Source organism: Pan troglodytes, chromosome 10 (assembly GCF_028858775.2).
Source record: "Pan troglodytes isolate AG18354 chromosome 10, NHGRI_mPanTro3-v2.0_pri, whole genome shotgun sequence".
Classification (NCBI taxonomy): domain Eukaryota; kingdom Metazoa; phylum Chordata; class Mammalia; order Primates; family Hominidae; genus Pan; species Pan troglodytes.
The window spans coordinates 19,952,127-19,963,882 of NC_072408.2; positions in this window are offsets into that span (position 1 = coordinate 19,952,127).

The window sequence follows — 11,756 nt, forward strand, 5'->3', positions numbered from 1 at the left end:
GTTGCAGTGAGCCAGGATTGTGCCACTGCACTCCAGCCTAGTGACAGAGTGAGACTCCGTCTCAAAGAAAGAAAGAAAGAAAGAAAGAAACCCAAGTCAAAAGGATTTTTCAAGGAAGGGGCAGTTGGATGCTGCTAAGGAATCAAGTAAGATGAAGAATGAGAATTGACCATTGGATTTAGCACATGGGGGTCTTAAAGGAAAGTTTCCATGGAAATAGTACGGGCAAAAGCCTTACTCAAGTGGACTCAAGAGACAGGAATTGGAGGCAGCCTACATAGACAACTCATACGAAGAGTTGGCTGTCAAGGAAACAGAGAAGTGGGCAATAGCTCTAGGGAGATGTGGGGTCATCAGAATTTTTTCTTTTTTTTTTTTTTTTTTTTTTTTTTTGAGAAGAAGTCTCCCTCTGTCGCCAGGCTGGAGTGCAATGGCGTGATCTCGGCTCACTGCAACCTCTGCCTCCCAGGTCAAGCAATTCCCCTGCCTCAGCCTCCTGAGTAGCTGGGACTACAGGCTCACGACACCATGCCCAGCTAATTTTTGTATTTTTAGTAGAGACGGGGTTTCACCATGTTGTCCAGGATGGTCTCGATCTCCTGACCTTGTGATCTGCCCGCCTCAGCCTCCCAAAGTGCTGGGATTACAGGCATGAGCCACCATGCCCGGCCCCATCAGAAATATTTTTTAAGATAGGAAGAAATAATAGCATGTATAGATGCCGTGGGAATCATCCAGTGGAGAGAGAAACATTCATGGGTCAGGAGAGAACATAGAGACTTTAGAGGAATGTCCTTGATAAAGTAAGAAGGGGTGAGATTTAGCCCAGGTGCTCAAGTGGAGGGTTGGCTGCATTTGGCAGAGGCATTGACAGGACATCTTCAAGAACAAGAGGGAAGGCAGATAGGTGATAAGACGGGCAGTGGAAACTTGTGGAAGTTTTTTTTTATTTTTTCACTGAAATAGGAAGCAAGGCCATAGGCTGAGAGTGACAACGGGAGAGGGTGCACTGGAAGGCTGAGCAGAGTTGTTTGGGAAAGTGGGAGAAAGATGCAGTAAGGAAACGCACAGGCTTACCAGGCAGCACGAAGGAAAGGCCACCACAGAGGGATAGTTTGGTGAGTAGGTTTTCATAACGTGTGATCGGGAGGCTGAGGTGGGAAGATCAATGAAGCCCAGGAGTTTGAGATAAACCTGGGCAACATAGTGAGATCTCATCTCAAAAAAAAAAAAAAAAAAAAAAAAAAAAGATCAGGCTGGGCCGTGGTGGCTCACGCCTATAATTCCAGCACTTTGGGAAGCTGAGACGGGTGGATCACCTGAGGTCAGGAGTTTGAGACCAGCTTGGCCAACATGGGGAAACCCCGTCTCTACTAAAAATACAAAGATTAGCTGGGTGTGGTGGTGCACACCTGTAATTCCAGCTACTCAGGAGGCTGAGAAAGGAGAATTGCTTGAACCCAGGAGGCGGAGGTTGCAGTGAGCTGAGATTGTGCCACTGCACTCCAGGCTGGGCCACAGAGTGAGGCTCCATCTCAAAAAAAATAAAAAATAGATCAGAGAAGTATAGTTTTTTTTTCTTTAGAAGCTGTTAGGGTTCTTAGATGCAAACAGCAGAACCTCTTCTAGTTAAGCAGAGAAGGACTTTATTAAAGCCTATTAGGAAGCTCACAGAATCTCCAAGAAAGCAAAAGTCAGGCTCAAGGGCAATGCAGCCAGGAACAACACCTGCAGCCTGTTGTGAGATCACCACTCCAGCAGAAACCCCACTGCTGCTGTTGCTAGGCTAGGGCACCTCATACTGCACGCCTGGCACGGGCACTGGACATCACAGCCTTTGTGCTGTTGCCCCTTAAGCAGGACACCTCTGCCAATGCCTGTGTCTACTTCCTTGCATGACTCATGTCTGAACTAAGCTCTGGTGTGGGTGTGTCTGTTTGGCAGAGGCCAAGTCATGTGTCTGGGACCCAGGTGCAAGGGAGGGTGGAGAGTGAGTTTCTGGTTTCTCCTTCAAGGAGGTGAACTTAGAATGGGAGAAATTTGCCAATCATTGGAAAAGATAATTAAAAGATGTTGGGTTATCATCAAGCATGAGAAATGTCCAGGATAGCAGTTAACGTTTTATTTATTTTAAACATTTAGATTTCAAACTTACTATATGAAATTCACATGCTTCTATTTTGAGTGTAGCTGGAAGCTGCTGTGTATTATACTCATTATTTCATTGTGGCCATGGTATCAGGATTGCCAAGGAACTTTATAAATACCTCCATTTCTAGTAATTTTTTTTTAATTGTGTATACATTTAAGGCTGGGTATGATGGCTCATGCCTGTAATCCTAGCACTTTGCGAGGCTGAGGCAGGCAAATCACTTGAGGCCAGGAGTTTGAGACCAGCCTGGCCAATGTGGAGAAACCCTGTCTCTACTAAAAATACAAAAAAAATTAGTGCGCGCCTGTAATTCCAGCTACTCAGGAGGCTGAGGCACGAGAATCTCTTGAGCCCGGGAGGTGGAGGTTGCAGTGAGCTGAGATCGCACCACTGCACTCCAGCCTGGGTGACAAAGTGAGACTGTCTCAAAAAAAAAAATTGTGTCTACATTAAAAAAAACCTCACTTGTATGAAGGGAATACAAGGAAACCAGGAAATGACTCAAAGCTGCCCTTTCCTTTACTACCTGGCCCATAGCATGAACTGACCTTGAAACCCTAGCCTCCATGGCTTTCTATGTAAGATTGTAACATAGCATTTGAATTTCCTGCTTATTGTTGACTGTAGATTAAACTCATTCCTTATAAATTTTATTTGCATTATAGAACATCATTTGTCCTCTTCAGTTTAGTTCTCAGTCTGAGACACCAGATTTTTTTGGGAGCACTAGACATAAAAATCTGTTATTCCTAGTGGGTCTAGGGTCTCAAGGGGCCAAATGGCAGGTTTGGTAGGAAAGTTGGCTTTTCTGCTACCCTCCAACCCCAGCCCCTCTGTGCTGCTCCTAACCACTGCCTACGGGCTGGTGTCCACCATGGAAGTGGCCACAGCTTTATTAAATCACCACACTCCTAGGTCGGTTTTTCTCTCTCTCTCTCTCTTTTTTTTTTTTTCCCAGATTCAGAAACTCCCTATGACCCCTATGATTAGTAAATAAATAGGCTCTGGGGATTTATTCATGCTAAGCACACTCACAGGTGACTAATCTACAAACCAGTCTCATTCACCCATTGGGCAAGTATTTTCTGAATTCCTATTCTATGCTAGGCAATGGGAAGTGCATTAGTGCACAGCACAGACGTGTTCTAGTCACTGTTCTGGTAACCCTTGCTGTCGGGTGGGAAATCAAACAACAGTAAAATTCATTTTGAACTATGATGGTAGTGATGGAAAAGGAGGAGAAGTAGTGGGACTCCAGATGAATTTTGGCAGCGGAGTCTATAAGACTTGCTGATGTGGAGCCTGCAGGAAAGAAACAGGTGAGATGAAGAAGATGGAGAGAAAAGAAAGTGTTGGAGAGAAATCCACATGCTAAAGTTTTCATGTTGATTGGGAGATATGGCTAAGTTGAGTCTCAAAACAAACTACCCACAGAAGAGACACCCCTTGAAGTGCATAGACTATGCAGGAGACAAAACAAATTGGCTTAAGCTAATTGAAAATGTTACGAGCCTATCACCGATATTTCCACTTATCATACTGGGGATAGCATAGTGACAATGTAGTATCAACAGACTTGGGGCCGGGCATGGTGGCTCACACCTGTAATCCTAGCACTTTGGGAGGCTGAGGCGGGAGAATCACTTGAGCTCATAGATTCGAGACCAACCTGGGCAACCCAGTGAGACCTCGTCTTGATAAAAACAAAAACAATAACAAAACAGGGCCGGGCACGGTGGCTCACACTTGGCCCAGCACTTTGGGAGGCTGAGGTGGGCGGATCACGAGGTCAGGAGATCAAGACCAGTCTGGCCAACACAGTGAAACCCCGTCTCTACTAAAGATACAAAAATTAGCTGGGCGTGGTGGCAGGTGCCTGTAATCCCAGCTACTTGGGAGGCTGAGGCAGGAGAATTGCTTGAACCTGGGAGACCGAGGTTGCAGTGAGCCGAGATCACGCCACTGCACTCCAGCTGTGCGATAGAGCTAGACTCCATCTCAAAACAAACAAACAAACAAACAAAAAACAAAATAGAATCCCCCAAAGCCCACACTAGGGATGGATGGCATGGGAGGGTGATAAGAGAGAGCTCTGGACCGGACTCCTGAGTGTAGGTCCTGGTTCCTACTACAGCCACTACCTTCTGAACATGACCTCTTACCTTCCACATATTTGCCCCTCCTCCAGTGTTTCCTAGCTGTGTTAATGGTTCTGCCACTTTGCTACCTGCTCAAGCCAAAAATCTGGGAATCCCCGACACATTCCTGGCTTTCACGCTCCATGTTAAATCAATCATGAGGATTTATCTAACCGGTATACACCCTTTAAGTGTCCATTGTTCTCCAACCCCATTGTCTCCTCTCTGCTCCAAAACGCCATCATCTTTTGCTCAAACAGCTGCTAGCTGATCTTCCTGCATCCCACTCCACTATCCAAACCATTCTCCACTGCAGCTGAGTGAGGAATCTTTTCAAATGCTTCTATGCTGAAATTTCTTCCACGGCTATTCATTGTCCTTAGAATAAAGTCCCACATCCCCAGATCCTTAACCTGCTCTATCACATCCTAGTCAGGTCCCTAACTGTACTTCCAGCTTTATCATAAATCGCTGCCTTATAATTTCTATAACCATCATTTGATTTTTTCCACTGTAGGGGCTTAACTTGGAAGATTCTTTCTATCTGTAGACCACTCCCTACACCCCACGCAGCTCGTAAGTGCTGCCCAACTTTCAAGTCTCAGTTTAAAAGTCACAGGAAAGAGCGAGCATGGTGGCTCATGCCTGTAATCCCAGCACTTTGGGAGGCCGAGGTGGGCAGATCACCTGAGGTCAGGAGTTTGAGACCAGCCTGGCCAACATGGTGAAACCCCGTCTGTACTAAAAATACAAAAATTAGCCAGGCGTGGTGGTACGTGCCTGTAATCCCAGCTACTTAGGAGGCTGAGGCAGGGGAATCGCTCGAATCTGGGAGGCTGAGGTTGCAGTTAGCCGAGATCTCGCTACTGTACTCCAGCCTGGGCAACAAGAGCGAAACTCCGTCTCGAAAACACAAACAAACAAATAAGCAAACAAACATTAAAAAAAAGAAAACGTTTCAAATTAAAAGCCAAAAGAAAAAGAAATCAACAAATAACAAGGACTAGTTATTTTTTCTCTCTCGACAAGAATTGGTTAGATAACTAAGTAAATTGTACTTGAACTGTCTCTTTTCTAGATTTTATGTAGACTGCTGTCTTCTCGCTCTGCCTGCATTATTACATCATCTGTGTATGTCCTTTCTTCATCTGAACATACATATTCATAACAAGTTACCACTCACAAGTCTAAAGATAATTTCCTGACTGATTACATTTTGCATGGGCTCCTTCTTGAATAAAGGGCACTTTGTCATAAGTGAGCTTCCTCCAAAATAGACTTCCGGGTATGCAACTTCTCGGCCATTTCGTGTGGAAACTGATAACCAGTTTTTTGAGTCCTCCACAGAACTCTCGTCCCTAAGTTGGGGGCTCACTTTACTTTTGCACCAGGAACCACCAGCATCCCAGCCTGCTCACCTCCACAGCGGTCCTGGGTTCCCGGCCTGGGCAGGCTTCCTCCACGTTCCTCACACCCTTCCCTTATCTGTGGGGTGCCGTAGACAGAATGCCTAGAGCCACAATGCTTTTACATATCTCCAAAAACAGGTTTTCATTTCTTTCAAAATCAAAAGAAGGCCAGGGCAGGGCACGGTGGCTTATGCCTGTAATCCCAGCACTTTGGGAGACTGAAGCAGGTGGATCACTTGAGATCAGGAGCTTGAGACTACCCTGGCCAACATGGTGAAATCCCACCTCTACTAAAAGTACAAAAATTAGCTGGGCGTGGTGGCACGTGCCTGTAGTCCCAGCTACTTGGGAGGCAAAGGTTGCAATGAGCTGAGATCATGCCACTGTCCTCCAGCCTGGGCAACAGAGTGAGACCTCATCTCAAAAAAAAAAAAAAGGAGGGGGGGCCAGGTGGCTCACACCTGTAATCCCAGTGCTTTGGGAGGCCGAGGTGGGAGGATCACTTGAGTCCAGGAGTTCAAGGTTGCAGTGGCACAATCAGAACTCACTGTACTCCAGCCTGGGCAACAGAGAGAGCCTGTTTCTAAAAACTAAAAAAAAAAAAAAAAAATTTGTTAACTCGGAGAACAAGTTTTAATACATAACATTAATATATTTATCTGTATACTAATGCAGTTGTAAAATATAATTTTAATACTTTTTTGTGGAAGAAGAGGTGCGTGAAGGCAAAGGAGTCTGGGGCTCATGAAAACCTTTGAGTAAGATGGGGTCAGGCCCTTCGACCTCTCCTTCTGGAGCCCATATATTGTTTCGGGCTTGCTTTTCCTCTCTCATCATTTAGAGTGTTTATTTAGATTTCCTCTTTAACCTTTCTCATTGTTCTGAAAGTACAGGATATGACGTGGCTCAGTGACTAGAATGGACCTCTATTATTTCCATTCCCAGAGTATAAATATCCAAACTGCTTCAACCTGATAGGAATAGTCAAAAGCAGACAATCATCTCAGCTACTGCAGGCTTTCCTCTTTGGAACCCACCTATGGTCATCCTGTCAGTCTGACATGAATCTGGTCACTGGGGTGGGTGCTGTTCCAAGGCCCAAACTTTGCTGGCAGGAACAGACTAAAGAACTGAGCAGCGCTGATGCTGCTGTCACTGCATGCCACATCCTCTTCACGGCCCTCGATACCCTGGGGACACTGACACCAGAGGAAGTTTTAAAAACAGCCTGTGTCTGAATTATCCAAGAACAAACAGAAAAGACTTGCTTGGCTAAAATCAACAGGGTTTGATGTTACAACTGCAGTTGAAAGGCTTAAATTGGTTCTCTTTAAAGCAGCAGGCACCCCCAAGCATCTTATGGGTGATTCCTTTTCTTTTCTGTAATGCATTTGCACAAAACTCAGGTAACTTTAGAAGGTATATGATATGCAAATTTATAGACCTTCCAGTTGTTTCCATCTGAGTCCCCTTTTCAGGCTTTTTATCTCTGCTTCCCCTCGCTCCCCAATCAGGATCCTCTCCTCTCAGCTCTTCTTTCCCATTCCACTCTCCTAAATGCAATCAGAGGATGAGTCAAGGGGAAGCAAAATAAATACTGCAGCTGCTTTCTCTCTTTGTTTTTACAGAAAAGTCTGTGTGGCTGCTTTTGAAGAAGAAAGCTGCTTTCGATTATGTAAGATGATGCTCTCTTTGGTAAAAGTTTTGGTCTGGTCTCAAGAGACTTGGCTTTTTTTTTTTTTTTTTCTTTTTGAGACGGAGTCTTGCTCTGTTGCCCAGGCTGGAGTGCAGTGGCATGATCTCAGCTTGCTGCAACTTCCACCTCCCAGGTTCAAGCAATTCTCCTGCTTCAGCCTCCCGAGTAGCTGGGATTACAGGCTCACACTACCACACCCAGCTAATTTTTGTATTTTTAGTAGAGACGGGGTTTCACCATGATGGCCAGGCTGGTCTTGAACTCCTGACCTCAGGTGATCCACCTACCTCAGCCTCCCAGATTGCTGGCATTACAGGCGTGAACCATTGCCCCCAGTCTAAGGGGCTTGGCTTCTAGTCTTGTCTCTTGTGATCTTTACTCTTTCTTTACTCTTGTGTCTCTTTACTCTCTGGGACTAGAGTTCCTCATCTGTCAAAAGAGGAATACAAACTCCCCAGCCGGTCTATGTAACAGAGAAGAGGAAGAGGAAGAGCCCAATTTAGCTGGGTAGATTCTCTTTGGGAGAAGTTGACTTCCCCTTATCCCAAAGCATATGTATTGACTTTGGAGACCATCTAGAGTGGCCCAATTCCAAGTCATAGGAGAATGAGATGGTAGCCATGAGGAGGGCTAAATAGAGAGATGGAATGCCTTAGACTGGGCTAGCATAATTGTATGCCTGTGACTGCCCAATAGAACCAATTTCAGGGTGACCTGTTGTCTTATGCAGTGTGTATTTTCTCTCCTTTCCTGTAACTTGGAGTAAACTAATGTAAAAAGACCAAAGTCCCCAGCCTATTCTGCAGCAGTATAATCTTTTTTTACTACATATATATGTATATATATATATATAAAATTAAAAAATATATATTTTAGACAGAGTCTCACTCTGTTGCCCAGGCTGGTGTGCAGTGGCATGACCTCGGCTCACTGCAACCTCTGCCTCCCAGGTTCAAGCTATTCTCCTACCTCATCCTCCAAAGTAGCTGGGATTACAGGTGTCCGCAATTATGCCTGGCTAATTTTTGTATTTTTAGTAGAGACAGGATTTCACCATGTTGGCTAGGCTGGTCTTGAACTCCTGACCTCAAATGATCCACCTGCCTTGGCATCCCAAAGTGCTGGGATTATAGGTGTGAGCCACTGTGCCCGGCCAGGAATGTAATCTTAAATATGGAAAAACCTCACTCCCTAAAAAACAAACAGTGAAGTCCTCTCTGGTCTGCTATGGTTCCTAATCCCAATGCTTTGCTGTTTTACTTCAGCCAGGCGGCATTTCCAGAGCATCCACTTTTTGCCAGGCCCTGTGCTTAGAGCCAGGGGTATAAAGATCATCCCTTGTCTCTTAGATTGTTGGGGACCAGCCTCAACACCACCCGTAGGGTACCCAAAGTCCGGTGGCGACGAAGGAATGAGAAGAGACAGGTTAAGAGTGCATAAAGAGTGGGGGCCAGGGGGCCAACTGCAAAATGGAGGCTGCAAAAGGCCCAGAGTTCTGGTCTTCACTCTATTTATTGAGTACGATCCCTTAGATCTAAGAAGCAGATGTTTAGGGTGAAACAGTGAAAGGGAGGCAGTATGTCATAGGCGTAATCTATAGCAATGGCGGTTTAAATGAGTCTCCTTTGTTCTCAAACAGCATATCTTTAACTTATCGAAGAGTAGCTAGTGGGAGTGGGCTTAACTAGGAGCCTGAACGTCTGTCCACATTTCAATGCTTCAAAGGAGTGTCTTTCTCCTTGAACACAGTGTTTATAGATAAGAGAGCAGGTTGCGCTCAGAGCATGGGAACATAATGGCGATAAGAAGGCTTTCCTCCTCAGAGGCCTTTCGTGACTTTCCACAACTTATTGTCCCATATTTTTATGGCTGGTTTATGCAGGCACCCCACAAGCCCTTTTCCCAACGTAGATCAGGGATCCCCAGCCTCTGGGCCATGGACTGGTGCCAGTCCGTGGCCCGTTAGGAACTGAGTTGCACAGCAGGAGGTGAGTAGCAGGTGAGCAAGCATTACTACCTGAGCTCCGCCTCCTGGTAAATCAGCTGCGGCATTAGATTCGCTTAGGAGCACAAACCCTATTGCAAGGGATCTAGGTTGCATGTTTCTTATGAGAATCTAATGCCTGGTGATCTGTCACTGTCTCCCATTACCCCCACATGGAACCATCTAGTTGCAGGAGAACAAGCTCAGGGCTCTCACTGATTCCACATTATGACAAGTTGATAATTATTTCATTATATATTACAATGTAATAATAATAGAAATAAACTGCACAATAAATGTAATGTGCTTGAATCATCCTGAAACAATCCCCGCCCCGATTCTGTGCAAAAAATGTCTTCCACGAAACCAGTCCTTGGTGTCAAAAAGGTTGGGGACCGCTGTCTTAGATGGTCTCCTTTTCCCACTCTTTCTACAGCCTATCTCCATATAGAGTTAGAGTAATATTTTAAATGTGTAGATCATATCTCTTCCCTGCTCTAAACCCCCAGTGGCTTCCTTCTGCATTTAGGATAACATCCAAAACCCCAGACCTTTTACAACAGGGCCCTGCAGAGTCTGAGCTGAGCCCACTTCTCTGACCACATCCTACCATTTTTGTTGTTGCAGACACTGCTGTGATGCCTAAATCAGGGCCCTTTTTTAGTTGTGGTGGTGGGGAGGTCGGCAGGCACATTGAGTTGAGTTCGTCACAATTCTCAGGTCAAGCACACTGGCATCACAAGTCCCCTCTCTTGCTTTGTGTATTTATTATCTTCTTTTTTTTTTTTTTGAGACGGAGTCTTGCACTGTCACCCAGGCTGGAGTGCAATGGCAAGATCTTCGCTCACCGTAACCTCCGCCTCCCGGGTTCAAGCAATTCTCCTGCCCCAGCCCCCCAAGTAGCTGGGATTACAGGCACATGCCACCACGCCCGGCTAATTTTTGTATTTTTAGTAGAGACTGGATTTCACCATGTTGGCCAGGCTGGTCTCGAACTCTTGACTTCAAGTGATCCATCTGCCTTGGCCTCCCAAAGTGCTAAGATCCAGGTGTGAGCCACCGCGGCCGGCCTATTATCTTATACACTTAATTCTTTTATTCCCAATTCCCAATTTTATTCTAATTCTTCTCCCTCTGCAGGCAACCATTCTAAAATATTTCAAGTGTATCTTCTGTTGGATGTGTTTTAGCAGAATGTGATATCTGTGGGCCTATATTTTAATATACTTGATATATTTTATGCTTTTCTCACTCAGCACTAGGTTTTTGAGATCTAATCATATTGTTAAGGGCATGTTTGTAGACACCGTGTTCACATTTTAACTATGCATTTTCCCAGTGACGGACACCAGATTGCCCCCAACTTCCCATCCTCAGGAATAAGACTGCAACGAGCACCCTGCGCAGTGTGAGACCCAAGTGACAGGCCACAGGAGGGCACTCGCTAGCCATGGGGCATGCAACATACAGCTCTGAATTTGCTGCTTTCCAGAATAGCCTTAGTAGCTTCACAGTCTTGGTACTTGGAATTCTCTCACTCTGGAATAATTATCTCCTGGGATCTTAAAGCGTTTTCTCCTGCTCAACAGCGAGGTCTTAACTCAAATATCACTGTCTCAGAGAGGCCTTCCCAATCTCACAGTTACCCCACAACCCACCCTCCCCAGGTTACTCTGTAATTTTTACGTGAACAGGGTTTCACTCTGTTGCGCAGGCTGGAGTACAGTAGCACCATCTCCACTCACTGCAGCCTCAACCTCCAGGGTCAATTGATCCCTCAACCTCAGCCCCCTGAGTAGCTGGGATTACAGGCTCATGCCACCATGCATGCCTGACTGATTTTTGTATTTTTTGTAGACACGGGGTTTCGCTATGTTGCCCAGGCTGGTCTCGAACTCCTGGGCTCAAGTGATCCACCCGCCTCGGCCTCCCACAGAGCTGGGGTTACAGGCGTGAGCACACCCAGCTACTTTTCACAATTTGAAATGATCTGTGATAGCTTATTTATGATCTGTCTTCTTTTTCTCCACGAGGGCAGGGGTCGCTGTCCTAATCACCAGGCATCTAGCATAGCCTTAGCAAATGGTAGGCTCTCAACATTATTGAATAAAGTAATGACATAATAAAAAAATAGTATTGTAATATCAATCCGTTCCAAACTCTATGGTTAGAAAAGCGGGGAACATAACTGGCGACACACGTAGGGAAGGCTCTTTAAAAGGGACCTAAAGGTCAACTGGAGTCCCTGGTGATCAGCGCCTTTTGCACTCGGATCTATTCCGCAAGCCTACGCGCCCATATTCACTGGGCCCCACCTGCCTAGCGGATGGGTGCAATCCCCGGCAAGCCCGCAGGGGGCGCCCAGAGCACGTCGTCC